We start from the raw sequence: 15,214 nt of genomic DNA, 5'->3' as shown, positions 1-15,214 counted from the left end.
ATTCCCAGATATCAGCAATTAACAAAATTATTACAGATAGAAATGACAACTAAAGGTATAAAAGAAAATATGATAAATTATATTTTAACATGGTTACAACATTAATCACATTTATGGCTAGGGGACAATTGTGCTCAAGGTTTTAAAAAAAAGCAATGTTGAGTCATGGTTGGAAACAGGAAACAAAGAGCAATGTCCCATGTTAAAGTTCATCCACCACAACCTCTTCCCTTTATCGCTCTATAATGATGTCATCCGAGTTCCTCCTTTGCTCCCATGATAATTACCATACATGGCGTTTTGGCCACTTGCTAAAATGTCTGACAGCATGTATGTTTGACAGTATCAAAACAGTAAGTGTTGGATAAAGAAAGTGCTTTATGGTGAAATCTAACATACAATTAAAAAAGGAAAACGAAAATAAATAGGCTTGTAACTGTAACAGACACAATTTCATAGTTCTAGCCTCTGTCCGCATATTCTGAAAATAATGGAATTATTCTTATTCTTATTATGATTACTATTATTAATAATCATAATACTAATAATACTTCTACTACTAATAATAATAGTAACTTTATTTATATCGCACCTTTAAAAACAGAATTTACAAAGTGCTTTTGACAGAAAAAGCAAAGGCAATACAATACAAAAGCAAAGACATATATCACATATTAGTGAGTCCATGTTAAACATGAAGTTAATACTTGATTTGTATCCATTTAAAAGACCATGCCTCATCTTCTTCCTCCTTAGTTAATGATCCATTTGTGAGGTTGCTTTTCTACACATGACCTTGTTGTATTCAGCTGTGGGTTTGTGTTAAAAAGCAAAAGTAATGTAAAGGATAAAAGGAGAGCATTGGTGCATTGCTGGAGGGTTGAATGTTGATGCAAAATAGAGGTTAAATTGGAACGGACTGACACCAAAACCTAACGTGATTAATTGATATTTTAGATCTATGAGACATTTATTAATCATTAATAAAAATCATTAATGAAAATCAGTTGTTACTGTGATGAAAATGTCACGTCATTTTCTCTCTGAATGAAGAATTCTCAGGAATGAAAGGACATTCAGAACAATTAATTATAAAACTGATAATCGTAAATTATGTTAGAGTCTAACTATGTCTTCAGACAGAATGCAAAGCACATTTTTTTAGCATAGCGTATTTGACTGCTGGACCATTTGTGTTTATTTGCTCCAAACAGCCAAAATACCAACTGTAGGCCTATGTTAGCTGTAAACTGGCAAGCAATGGATGCATCAACCATGTCTGTGGGACTTTTTCACACAAGTTGAAAATATTTTCAACTCACACAGACAAGTATTCTAAATTTGCATTTACTTGTGTCTTTCCATTGACTTTATATGCAATAACGCCACCTCTAAAATTACCTTCATGTTCAGGCTGAACACACAGTAAGCATCTTAGATGTTTTGAAGGAATGGTTTGGTTCAGACATTTCTTTGAGTCCTACATTAGGTTCAAAAGAGAATTGAGCTGGAGAGAAAGGACTATCTCAACTCAATGTCCACTTACCAGGTGATTGAAGAACTTTTAGGGGCTCTCCTCTGTGTTGGCATAAAAGCTCAACTTTTAAGTTAACACGGAGGAGAGGTCCTAAGTTTTCTCTGAAAAATGGAAATCATCACCAACTAGTCAAAGCAGATAGCTGCCCATCTAGAGCCAGGTTCTGCTTAAGGTTTCTTCCTGTTTAAGGGGAGTTTTTCCTTACTGCTGTCGCCAAGTGCTGCTTATGGGGGAAATGTTGGGTAAATTAAAGAATACAATCTAGACTTGCTCTATGTGAAAGGTGCCCTGAGATTACTTTTGTTGTGATTTGACACTCTATAAATAAAACTGAATTGAATTGAATCTAGAGCATGGGGTTTTCAAACTGTAAGGACAATAAGGCATTTGGTTGCTTTATTTTTAGCTGTGAGTTAACCCACAGCTAACTCACTGAATCCATGCCAACGTTATACATCCTGTTTATATCTCTCATATAGTTCCAAACCTGAAAGCATGATTACCCCCAAAATCGAAGTAATGAAACAATAATAATAGGAATGACAAAATCTGTTAGTATGAACTTTTTTCAACTTCGCTCAGAATCTTATATTCCCAGAAGACTGACCCTCCCCTCTGTCCATCATATACACATATTTGCCCTGTGATGAAAGCCAGTGGACATACAGACAAAAAATTATCCCTATTTAAAATTGGATTGTTGGGAGTTGCATTTGTCTCAATTTTGTCTGAGGGGGGCCACAGTGTCACTCTTTGAAAATCCCTGATCTACAGTTTCATGACAACTGGGTTAACTCCATCTGTTGATTAAGACTGTGATATGGTTGAAAGCTTCGGAGCAAGGTAGCAAAATGATGTTGAGTTGAGTTTGTTTTGACAAATATCGACCTTGAATACCAAGTAGTAAAATATATGTTATTCAGATTTCATTCTGGGCAGATCTGCATGGCATATGGTTGCTTTATTTTCACTGTGAACTGGGCATTCCACTTTTGTATCTCTCTTCTTTTATATATTTAGTACCGTACTCCATCTGAGACTATATCTTCTCATTTAATGTCATATACATATATATGCCTTTTCTGAAACCAGTAAAAGTGCAGACATACAACGTACAATACTGTGTGACTTAGTGAAGCTTTATTTATCCAGGAAGTTTCAATTAGATCAAGATGTCTTCTGCAACAGACACATGAGATCAAATTACATATACACAAACTCACAGGAAGATGAATCAGACAGACAAAACATTCATCACACCACCACCAATTAAAACAATCGCAAATACAGTATTGTTGTAGAAGAATGTCAGCAAGTAAGTCTGTCAAAGGAAAACTGTGTTGAACTTCTCTGGAACTGGTCCCAGTTTCAGAATTGTCAGGAAAAGCACAGGTGTAATTAATAACATAAATGATGTCTCTCTTTTATTCAGCCACCATTCATTTGATTATTTTTTCCTATTGTGACATGTCAAAATATCTGCTGTGAAAACTGTCTATAGGTCGAGCATATTTCCCAAAATTTTGGATCATTCCATTTCTCGTACAGGTTTCAAGTCCATGATTTTCATGGTGTGCTGAAATGAAAGATCAGAAAATTTATGGAAACTGGTCAGTGGTGATGTAAGGCATGTAATTAATGTGCTCAATCAGGTAAAAACACCAGCATGGCAGTTTTAATTATCTTTAACCTTCTTTGAAGCTTTGTTAGCAGAGCTGCAAAATCTATTAGCAATAATGGTAGCTGCTATTTTGAAACACTTAGCTATAATTAGTGATTTGATTTTGGTGTATTATTTATTGAATTGCACACAGCTTGCAAGCAGTGAACTGAGCTGGTTTTCACTTTGAAGCCAACACTGGTCAGCAGAGAGGAAAGGCCGATATTCATAGATGCTGCCTCAGGCTTCCTGACTGTACCAGCAGATCAGTAAATCATCAGTTGTCCTCAGGGAGGAGTTTATGTTCATACAGGCATCTTCGAAGTGAGTTTCACATGTCTTGAGAGTCTGATGTTTGGGCCTCAAAGTTCCCAGCAGCTTCTCCACATAAAGTATCTCTACAGACCGACATTACCATAAACACAGAGCTGTCAGGACTGTCTCTGTTACGAGCTCTCGTGACAGCAAAACTCAGAACCGAAGATCAGAAGATAGGGGAGTTGGGAGAGTTCAATATAAAATTACTGCATTCACAAAACTGCATTCTGCCTAGAATACATCACATTATGCACATCAATATATACTATCCTAATATTTACCTTAAAATTCCATTCTCTTACCTATCATTAATAATCTAAATAATGTATGTTAATGGGATTTTAAATGTGATAAATAATGGACAAATTAGTGGATTGTGATATATCCTTAATTTGTAAAGGCAACAAGTAAACTCCTTTTAAAAACACCTCCTTAATTTCCAAAGCTCTTAACAAATTCAGCAGATGATATGGACTGCATGACTTTTCCCATACTTTACACATTGATTTGACATATTTGACAAATCCATTAATCATCAGTTTAAGGTGTTATTAATGTTGGGATGTTGCTTTATGTTATGGATCTGAAATATTTTCAGATCAATCATTACAGCAAATTCTCACTTAGACCTGTCACATACTCAGAAGTACTCATTCATAAACTTAAACACAAGAAAGTCTCCTGGTGAGGATGATCTTGACCTCTGGCTTCTACACCTCGCTGCTGTTATTACTGCACTTCTTGTACATATTTTTAATTCCACCTTTCCGTCAGGAAAAATTCCTTAATATGAAAAACAGCTGAGGTGCTTCCCTTTCACAAAAGTGGTGACATTTGTGACCTGAACAGCTATCAAAGGCAAATTGTCCTGCCTGTCCAAACTCCTAGAATCAATGGTCTACTTACAAATATGTGGTTTCCTGCCAACAACAATGTTCCTGACAACAATATCCTTCAGCCAGAGCAGTCAGGCTTTAGGAGAGTCATAGTACTGTAGGATAAAGTCCGTGCATGTTTTGAAGGCAGAAAGCACAAGCCTCAAACAACAGACCAGCTCTTTCTTCAACACCCAAGGAATGCTGGCCCATAAAGTAAGGAACCCCCATCTCCTGCATGGTCACCAAACCAGACCACTGACCCAAACAATCTTTGATCCTTCAAGCTACAAGAGCCAGCAAGATAGGAAGACCAATTCACACCCCAATGTGGTTTGTTAGTACCATTTGGACAAACGACCCCCACCATTGGTTATCACAACTCACTTCTAAGAGCTAGTCACACACAGAGATGAGCTGGCACCAATTTTAATCCCATTGTGGATTTAGATTTTCCAACTTGAGCGACCAACCCAAGAACTGATCACTGGGCAAACCAGCATAAGGCACTAGACATGCTGCAGTATATGCCATGCCCTATTCACACACACACTTTACACACACACTCACACACACACACCCTCAAATGGCATGAACCCCTGCCATTTGCAGTCAGACCAAAGACCAGAGGACTGTAAAATCTATGGATTAGTTATGGATTAGATTAAGATTTTGTCTAAGGACAATTATTGTTGTATGTTGATGTGTGTATATCATATGTGTGTTATTATGTACTTTGGTTAGACTTTTATTCCACTACCTTTAAGCCAAGACATGTACTACTAACATAATCCCATCATCCATGATAACCCTATCATGTTTAGTACCATTCTGCTTGCTTCACTGTCAGAACGCTAAAGCTACTATCCAAATTGCAAAATTAGGAATCATGCAATTGTTAAATTGTAAATACTTTGATTGATGGAGTAACTGTATTCAGGAACTATACCCACCTGTCCGTGGACAGGGGGGGGACTGACTTTGCTCCCCCAGAACTCTGCAACCCTGGGATTGACCAGGAGGCACCTTCTGGGTGAGCAGACTGAAACTTAATAACAGTGTCTTATCTGAGACTATGCTCTTTTAGGGCTGTCTGCTGTTTGCTGTTTTGATGTTTTAAGCTGATGTTTTTAAGCTGTTTTTAGGCGGCCCTTTAAGGCTGCTTGATGCTGCTTGCTGGTTCTTCTTGCTTTCTGCCATGCCGGTGGAAAGCTTACAGTTTGCTAGTCTGAAGATGTGACTCAGAGCATCTTCTGAATCTGGAGTCATGAGTTGAGGAGCAAGCCTAGGAGAGCATGAGAGCATAAACTAGGAGCTCTCTTCCAATGGAACCTTTTCAAGTCCGAACCGGCCAACTCACTCATCACTACCAGATCCAGACTCCAGCTCCTCACCCCAGCACAACGGACTCCATTCTCCACAAGAAGCCACCCCAGGGAGCAAGCAAGTATTTGTACAAAACCTCCATCAGCTGGCTTAAACCCTGGTGCTTTCATGATTTGTAATTTCAATTGGCAATTCTGAACTAAGCTGTGGTACCATTGATTTGACTCGCTGCTTCTCAGGCTACAGTCATCTCATCTGTTTATCAGATCATCCTGCTAATAACTGCAGACAGTGACGTCGGGTCAGAAAATGCATCTATGTGTAGTTTGATGTGTATTTTGGCAGATTTTCTGGCTTAATTACAGGTATTTGAAGGGATTGTTGTGTCATGGTAAAATCAACAAACTGAATTAACTGTCTGATGATGATAATTGCTGGAAACAGAAGAATGAATCTTCTTGTGGCCTTTATTAATGTAATGCAGAATCTGCTGTACTTTCTTTAGGGCAAATCTACAATGTACTGCTTCTGTTTTGGCACTGCTGGTAATTCAAAACTGGGCTGATATGTTTCCCATCCACTGGAAAAGAGACATTCAGGGCGCGATGAAGGTTTCAGATTCCATTCTGGACCCTCTGGGATTTTAATAGTTTCCCACGAGTCCAGCACTCCCAATGAGTCATGTCTGGATGTCAGGAGCACGTATCCTGAGTATGATTGAGGATTTTGGACAGTGACTGTTCAGTTCCTAAAATGATTTTCATATGCAACTATTTTGCGCAACAAATGACATTTTTGAGGAAATGCTGCCCACATTATGGTTTTATTCTGTGCATACAGCATACTATGCATAAGTGGGTCTGGAGAGCTGAGGGGTGTTCCATCAACGCAGCTAAAGAAAGCTACACTATTTGAAAAAGCCTGGCTAGAATTAACGTCAACTTTCACTTGAGGCTCAAGCTGTTCCACTGCCCATCAGAGGAAAGCTAACGCCTGGGACACACTGGATGCGTGAACCTCAGCAGTGCATGTGCATTGCTGAACTGCTGCGTCTCGCACGCTTGCAGCGTCCACACAGGAAGCGTGTCTGCTGCGGCGCTTCTGCCACTGGCAGCCCTTTCTTTCTATTGTGTTCCTTGTCTATTTCTGCTGAGAACCACGCGCGTCACGCAGAAGAAATAGGCGAGACCTCGAATCTATAGTGAAGCGACGCAGCAGCCTTGTGTGAGATGCGCGTGACATGCGTGTTGTGGCTCAGGAGGTGGAGCGGGTCGTCCACTAATCAGAATATAGGCGATTCGATTCATGGCTCCTCCAGTCCGCATGTGTGAATATGTGTGAATTATTAGATTTTCGCTGATGGGCAGGTTGGGACCTTGCATGGTAGCCCCTGTACCCATTCAGCGTATGAATGTGTGTGAATTAGTGAATGTGATTCATCGTGTAAAAGCTCTTTGAGTGGTCGGAAGACTACAAAGGCGCTATACAAGTACAGTCCATTTACTATATATGAATGATTCTGTCTCAGAGCTTTTTGATCCATATAAGCAGTTGATCACTGTAACTGTGATCACTATAAGCAGTTACCACTGTATACATTTAAACACAGCAGAGGTTCATGGTTTGGACTTCATTTAATTTACTTTTTGTCCTCACAGCTTGAACAGAATGAGTGAATGAATAACTAAATAACTTCAAAATAATGCTGGCACACTTTTATTTGTTAAATTATGAATGCTAAGCTTTTAAATAAAAGGGTTCACTCCAACACAGAAGTGACCATGACTAAAATGGAGATTCACTTAAGAATTTTTGTAAAAGTCCCTCACAGTTCTTCTATTTTATGTTTCTGAACATGGACAAGTGATGTAAGTGCGAAAAGACACTTGATGAAACCATCTTTGAGAGTCCATTTCCGTCCATCGGACAGTCTTTGACATGCAGCTAAATTAAGCTGGACAGTTATCCTGCCACAGAGCAGGCTAGTTCTGCTGACTGAGTTACCATGGTTACTGAGCTGGGACTCATATAATCCACAGTGATGGAACGGAACTCCCACTTAAATTAGCAAGGCTTATCAAAATAAGCCAGACTATCCCATTAGCCAGCTTGCTCTGCTCTGGATTCAGGAGTCCTGTGGTTGTTATTTTACTTGATTCCTCTCCCTTTCTCTCCAACTCTGGCTCACCAGGAAATGTCTTTTTATAATATTATCTTTATAATGCTGAGACTCTGGGTCATAGACGTCCGGGTAATTTTCAAAGCTTCTTTGTGACAGGTACAAGAGTACAGAAGAAGACACGCTATCACCTATTAAGAGAGAAAGACATTACGTTCTTATGGGTCGTCGGCACTGGGAAACAGGACAGAGGTATAATATGTCAAGGTGCAACACTATGGCTGCTGTGTGGGTTTAAATAAAAATAAAAATACAGCACCTTTAAAAACAGAAAACTAACCTTAAACTAGAACAGAAACTGCATACTAAATTAAAATAAAATTACAGAGAACATTGCTGTTATTTTTGGTTTATTACAACTTATTTTGTCCATTAATTATAAATCAAACCTAGCAGATAGTGCAGGTATTTAACTTGAGTCCACTGCTACACAATTATACTCGTTACACGTTGGCTCCTCTGCAAGCCTCTGCAATCTATGGTCACCCATAACACGCTTCTCTATGTAGGTTCAGAGAGAAGTATCTTTATCCTTGTCACTCCCCAATCCCTGCTGTGCTGAGCTTGGTGTTTCCTTGTGGGGAGTGATGGAGACAGAGCTTAGACACCAAACATCACTGCTGTACATGTTCTACATTCACCAATCTATTCTACATTAATTATGATAGATGACTGCCATGTTGTCACCATGGATATGTTGTTTCATTGACTGTGATAGAGAGTGGTGATCATGGTGAGCAGAGGGCTACCAGTGGAGATAGCGGAGAAAGTCTTCTTTAACTTGCTTCAAGTTGTCTTCACTCTCAGCGAACTCTACAAGCATCTTGTAGGATAAAACACAAGCAGGCCAAGCTGACTAATCACAGTTCTTGTTGTTTCCACATGGTATCGCAGCAGCTGCCGTAGCCCCAAAGTGTGGTTATATTTTTGAGGAAATGGACGTCAGCTACGATATAGCTATGTACAGGGCACCAAAATGACACCACAACACCTTAATGTACAACTATAAATACCCTTTTAATTTATCACGTGGACATGCTGCTATTTGCTAATTAACACTGAACAAGTAGAGCTGAGGCTGATGCAAATGTACATTTCACAGGTATTGCAAAGTGTTGGACAAAATCACATTTTTGACCCTAATGAAAAGTCAGGGGGTCACAAGTCAGTAGGATTCATACTGCAGGGATCATGAATGTCTTAATCAAATTCCATTGCAATTGTAAAACAAGTGTTATATTCAGTCTAGACCAAAGTGTGGGCTGATTGGCCAAAAGTGTATGTATTGGATAAGAAATTAGATTTGAATCAAAGATTTGAATTAGGAGTCAATGTAAGGACCTAACAACATAAGTACAGTAACAAACATGTGTGCATGTATTTGTACTTGTGAAAGTTGTTTATAACTCTTCAAAGTACCATTCCATTATTCCAACATGTTTCTATTATAACACGTACTCTGTATTGGAAACTGTCACAGCTTAGTGGGACTAAACTCAAGATATCTGAGAATTACAGACAGAGGGAGACAGATTTATGAAGAACTGACTGGGATGAAGAGTGAACTTTTCCCCAGATATTGCCCTGTATCATAAACAGGATGGGGGGTTGAATTTGGCCTGAGAGCTTCAGCCACAGCTGATTGTGTCCCAGCAGAAAGAGCTTGGTGAGCAGTGATACGAGGCTAGGTGTTGTTAGACACTATCCATAGCTACAGTGTTGGTGTTATACTGCACACTCAGACACCCACTAGATCAAACCCGGCTCTTATAGTGGGAGCAGGAGGTGATGAAGTGGGGGAGGCCGGGAGGGAGGGGAAGCAGAATATCAGCTCAAAGATCTCATATACTCCCTATGGATACTTGGCATGCAAAACACAAACAGCCTAAACAGCTTTAAAGCCTCTGTTTTTTTTAAATAGTTCCATAAAGAATGTTTATGTTGCTCCCGCCTAAATGACATACATCAAGTACTGCAGATTATTGAAGGTGGATATACAGTGCATTAAGCAATGAGGCAGAGCAGCTGGAAGACAGAATGTACAAAGTACAATACAGTCTGCCCTAAGTCCCTGCCAGGTTTACTTAGACACACTGGGACTGAAATGGAGGAACAGCCCAGTATTATAAAGGTAGCTGGTTCTGTATTTTAGTGCTAAAGGTCACTTTGTTTGGAAGTTTAGTGAGCACAAAATAAATTCAAACTGTTCTCAGTCTGTGAGTTGAGATGTGCAAGAATGCAGGAAAAGTATCAGCCCTAAGTATCAAACTATTTGGGGGTTTTCCTGATTTTTTTGAAAGATTTTTTTAACCATTTCTGGGCAGCTGAACCAACTGTAAACACACAACTGACATATTATCACCTCATAGCGTTGTTATGGTGAATGTGTTAACATTTAGACTATTTACACATCCAGCAGACACAGAGAAACACAAGCATTCATTTGGAGTTGAGTTTGTGTTATGAATGTTTTGTTTTTTTAATCCTTTATTTAAACAGGTAGTCTCATTGATATCAGGATCTCTTTTATACAGTTTAAGCATAGACAGACACAAAGATAATTCACATGCAATAGACATTATTTTCACATTAAGAAAAGCAAAAGTCCACTCTCTTTCTAGCTCTAGTTTGGTCTCCACCAACTCCTGAGAAATACATCTCGCTCTTTAGATTCAGCTGCTAAATCCTCCATTATGTTCACCAACTAGTCTCTAAGTTTGTGTGGAGCTAGGCAGGTAGCACAGTCGATTTATCGGAGCCTTTTTACTATTTAACATTGTAACTGACATTACTGTGTCAATTTCCCGACTTAAAAGTGAATTCCCCTGACTTTCCACATGAGCATATGTTTTGAGGTGTTGGGGAGTACTACTGCAAATGTGAAAAAAGTAGTATTAGACTTTTTTTCACACAGCTCCGGAGGGAGCTGTGTGAAATCTGACAAATTGACTCAATTTATCTGATAACTAGGGGAACCTAGACTGAGAGCACAGAGGTGTATGTTTGGGGGGAAGTGGGGCTTATGGAATGCTATATGAACAGCAGAAGAATGAGCAGAGCACTGACAGCTTATGCACAGGGCCATGATCAAAATACACTGTTTGTTGCAGTATACAGTATAAACCATGTGAGTGAGGTTGTGGACTGGAGTCGACTCGCAGGCTTCACTTTATTTAATTTGCATAAACACAGCAGTTGCCATGCACAGACATTGTAGAAAACATAGTTTAATAATTTACCATTTGACATAATCCAATGTTTTGCAGAATCGTCTAATATTGATGTCTTGTCTGATGATAGGGTTGACTGAAAAAGCTGATGGAGCATGCTGGGACTTGTTACTCAGACTGCAGGGTCTAACAGAATGACACTTTTATGTCAAGCCCAATAAAGTTTGTTTTCCTCTAAGTTAGTCTTCATGCAAGGGATAAAAAAAAAAAAAACTGGCACAACTGAGAGAGCCCAGCTTTGAAGACAAAAAAGAATCCTCACTGCTTGCCCAAATCTAGAAACACTGTTCTCTTGTGTGTTCCAAATATTAATCACACTCACAACTCTATTCTCACTGTCCTCCTAAAACTTATTTAACTTAATCTTAACTTTTTTTTATTTGCTTCATACATTTGTCATGAATGAACTTCCATAATTGATTGCTAGATGTGATGTTTTTTGTATGGTATCAAGATAGCAGATAGTTTGACATTCCTTCCTCCATCAGGTTGCATTAGTTAATTGGACATTTAAAACCTAATTATGATAACTGTGGCTAGCTGACCTCATCTTTGTATCAACAATGTATTAGTGTTATTTATGGCTATGCCGCTGCCCAAAGACACAAATTACCAGGTTCTCCTGAGAAAATCATACCATGATAAGACTCTGCACTGCATGCACTAATCTGCTCCAGTTCAAACATAAACCCTGGCACAAACAATTTTCTTTCGCTTTGGATGTGTGCCAAATACCCATAAATCATCCGGCCAATCTCGCTGTTTGCCGTTTTGCTGGAGCTTCAGCCGCTTCACATCGGAGGATGAGAGATCAAGGTTGGCTCCCAGGTTTGTTTTGTCGGCCCCTTAGTGTTTCTATGCAGCACAAAACCCGGATGTACCATGCTGACCCTCATATTATGTCCATCTTATGCTTCTCTGTGACCTGTTGACCTCCACTCTGCAGGAAAACACATTGAGCTTCCGATGCAATCACAACCATTCACAACATCACACCTCAACACAAAACAGTAATCTGGCTTCACAGTGTGCCCTGTCTTTACTTCAATACAATCAAACAGCACTGAGCCAATCAGTCAGCACGAGGATAAAGATTTATAGAAACTACTGGAATCTACTCTATATATAGTATCTAAAACCAAGGTCTAACTACAATGGTGATGTCAGAGTTTTTAGCTCTGTGTGTGTGTGAGTATGAGTGTGTGTGTGTGTGTGTGTGTGTGTGTGTGTGTGTGTGTGTGTGTGTGTGTGTGTGTGTGTGTGTGTGTGTGTGCGTGTGTGTGTTACTGTTGACCTTTTGCAAACATATTCTCCATCCTAGCAGTGACAGGTGTGTTAAAGGTTTTGAATTTGGAGTCCTCAGCAGCCTGTCAAGATCTGCTCAGATAAGGTTCAAACACAACAGTTACACAAAAATTGGAACACACAATTTTGTGAATTTTGTTGTCATTCTTTAAGAAAACTAAATAAACTAATATTCATTTTTAAAAAGCCAGCAGCTAGCAGACACTGAAGGTGCTGTTTACTCTCTCCAGTCAGACTGATCCTTCAGCCAGCCACACAAATGACACTGCCATGTCACAACCCTATTATCTTGCTGGTAAAGCTAAAAAGCTGTACAGAAGTGAGATTCCTAATTTAACAGGAAATTTAATTTCCTGTTAAATGTTGATTTTGACCAAACATGTACATCCAATGAGGTTGTACATCTTTTTTTTTATGATATTCTGATTCTTCTGTTCCTTGGTGCTAGAGACAGTTTCAAAAGAGGAACAAGAGGGTGAAAGTACTGACTATCAGACTCAAAAGTAATTTTGGACTTAACGATAAATGACTCTTGACTTTCTTTTGCCTTGACGGAGAAAAATGTAAAGTTTACAAAAGTCACATAGTGGTTTGGTCCGTCTGACTGATATTTTTTCTATTTAACCAGGAAGCCCCTTGAGATTGAAATCTCTTTTCCGAGGGAGACCTGGCCAAGACAGCACACCAGTTACAATTTAAATAGAAATAAAACACAACAGATAGTGAATACATACATCAAACACACAAGGAAGAGACTAAAACCAACTTAAATAAGGCAGTTCCAATTCTCAGTATCATGGCCTTTTAACATGGATTTAAATGTTTCCATGTATTATATATATTATTATATATGACATCCTCAGATTATTAATAGTGAAGCATCAGTGTTAGAGCAGCATGTTACTGTTGTAGCTGCTGGAGGTGGAGCTAGTTTACACTACTTTATATACAGTTAGATCATAAATCAGCAAAACAGCTGTCAGCCGGTGTCCTGACTCCTTGTAAGAAACAGAAAGGTTGTTTTCTGTTTCTACTGCAGCCAGTAAACTGTTTCAGTAATAGTTTTGGCCAATGAGCCATTGTTGGCTGTTTAAATTTTTCAAAATAAAAGACCAAAATATTATTTTCTACCTTTCTTTTTTTCTGTTGTGTCTAAATCGTACCAAGCCGTGAATTTTGTGTAGTATTACACCCCTACTAGTTACTGTTGACCATATGCTCAGTGCATGTCCAATTAGGATAGATATTACTTACAATAAATGCCAGCATTCAGAATAAGAATGTTCAAATACAGGGGGCCTTTTTAAGGTAAAAATCTAACTTGTTGAGGAGTTATTGTGACTTTTTAAGAAGGACTTGATGTTTATTTCGATAAGGAGAGACTAACTGAAAGAAAGGCTTAGTTAGTTAGTTAGTTAGTTAGTTAATTAGTTGTTAGTCTATTTTTATTCCAAGCATGTAAAATTAAAAAACAGATCAAAACAAAACGAGAATAACAATAAAATGAAATAAACAATAAACCTATGCAACAAACTCAATAAACAAATTCTCATAAATAAGACAAATGAAATGTTGGAAAAGGAGCAGGAAGAAGTATGCATTTATTTATTCCTTCCCCTTTCTCAACTACTCATCCATAAACTCATATATACAATTTATAAACAACTATGCCAATGCTATGTATAACCCCAATATCCACCCAGTGTCAATAAAATAAAACAGTTAAACAACCCCTCCTCATCCATATACCTCTTCTTGAACTGATTTATGTTTGTTCTTTGTTTAAGCTTCACATCCAGACCATTCCACAAATAATTAAAAAAAAATAGAAAAAAAGAGTAATAAAAGAGTAATTAAAATGGATTTATTTGACAGTGTGCACAACAGCACAAGTTGAAGAGATATATGAGGAGTCTTTGGTGATTAGATTCCATTGTGATGTTGTTTTATGGGGGTAGTCGAACAGAAATGACAGAGGTGAATGGAGTGGAAAAGGGGCCCATTGATTGGACACTGAAATGACAGCTGACCGTTTTAAAGTGTGATAGCAAGTATGAACGCTCTCAATTGGTGTTGGAAGCCAGAAAGAAAAAAAATATATAATAAGAACGAATGAAGCTTGCCAAAGATTCCATCAGGAATGCCTGTTTAAGTGGTACATACAAGTGATTTTAAATAACTTCAGCATTTTTCAGCAATTACATTCAGCAATTTTGGGTTTAGGGTTTTTGGGTTTAATCACAAGTGGTCCAGACCTGACATTCCAGAGTCTGCCTGTACAGATGAAAAAACACGCCTTCTTCCTTCTGTGTTGAGCAAATTTGTGTTTTAAATATGTTACTGGAATTCAGCTTTAATAGAAAATAAGATAAAACTTCATATTCTTCATATAAATGAATATTCTGTTAAGTGTGATGTGCAACGTGGCTGCAAATATACTGGGAGGTTTTTTTTGGTTGCCTTTTTAAAGTCTTCCTCCTGTTTCTCCTCTTGTTCCTTCAGTTGGATGTTTGACCTTCTCTGTGCAGAATGATGTATGTGCGGACTTTGTTTTCACATTCATCTGCTGAAGGAAGAATGTTTCTCTGACCTCATCTTAAATCTCAGTTTAAGACGTGAACCTACGAGCGTGATTTGTGACATCACGACTAATCAATTACTACAATTAATCATGGTCCAATATTCAATTTAATGTGGAAACTTGAAGCCTCCAGTGCACAAACACTGATAACGGACTTAAGCAGAGAAGTAGGAGATATCTTGTTTCCAGCAGTTCAACTTTTC

The sequence above is a fragment of the Thunnus albacares genome, chromosome 22, assembly GCF_914725855.1.
Source record: "Thunnus albacares chromosome 22, fThuAlb1.1, whole genome shotgun sequence".
In the NCBI taxonomy this organism is placed as follows: Eukaryota; Metazoa; Chordata; class Actinopteri; order Scombriformes; family Scombridae; genus Thunnus; species Thunnus albacares.
This window is presented reverse-complemented; position numbering follows the sequence as displayed.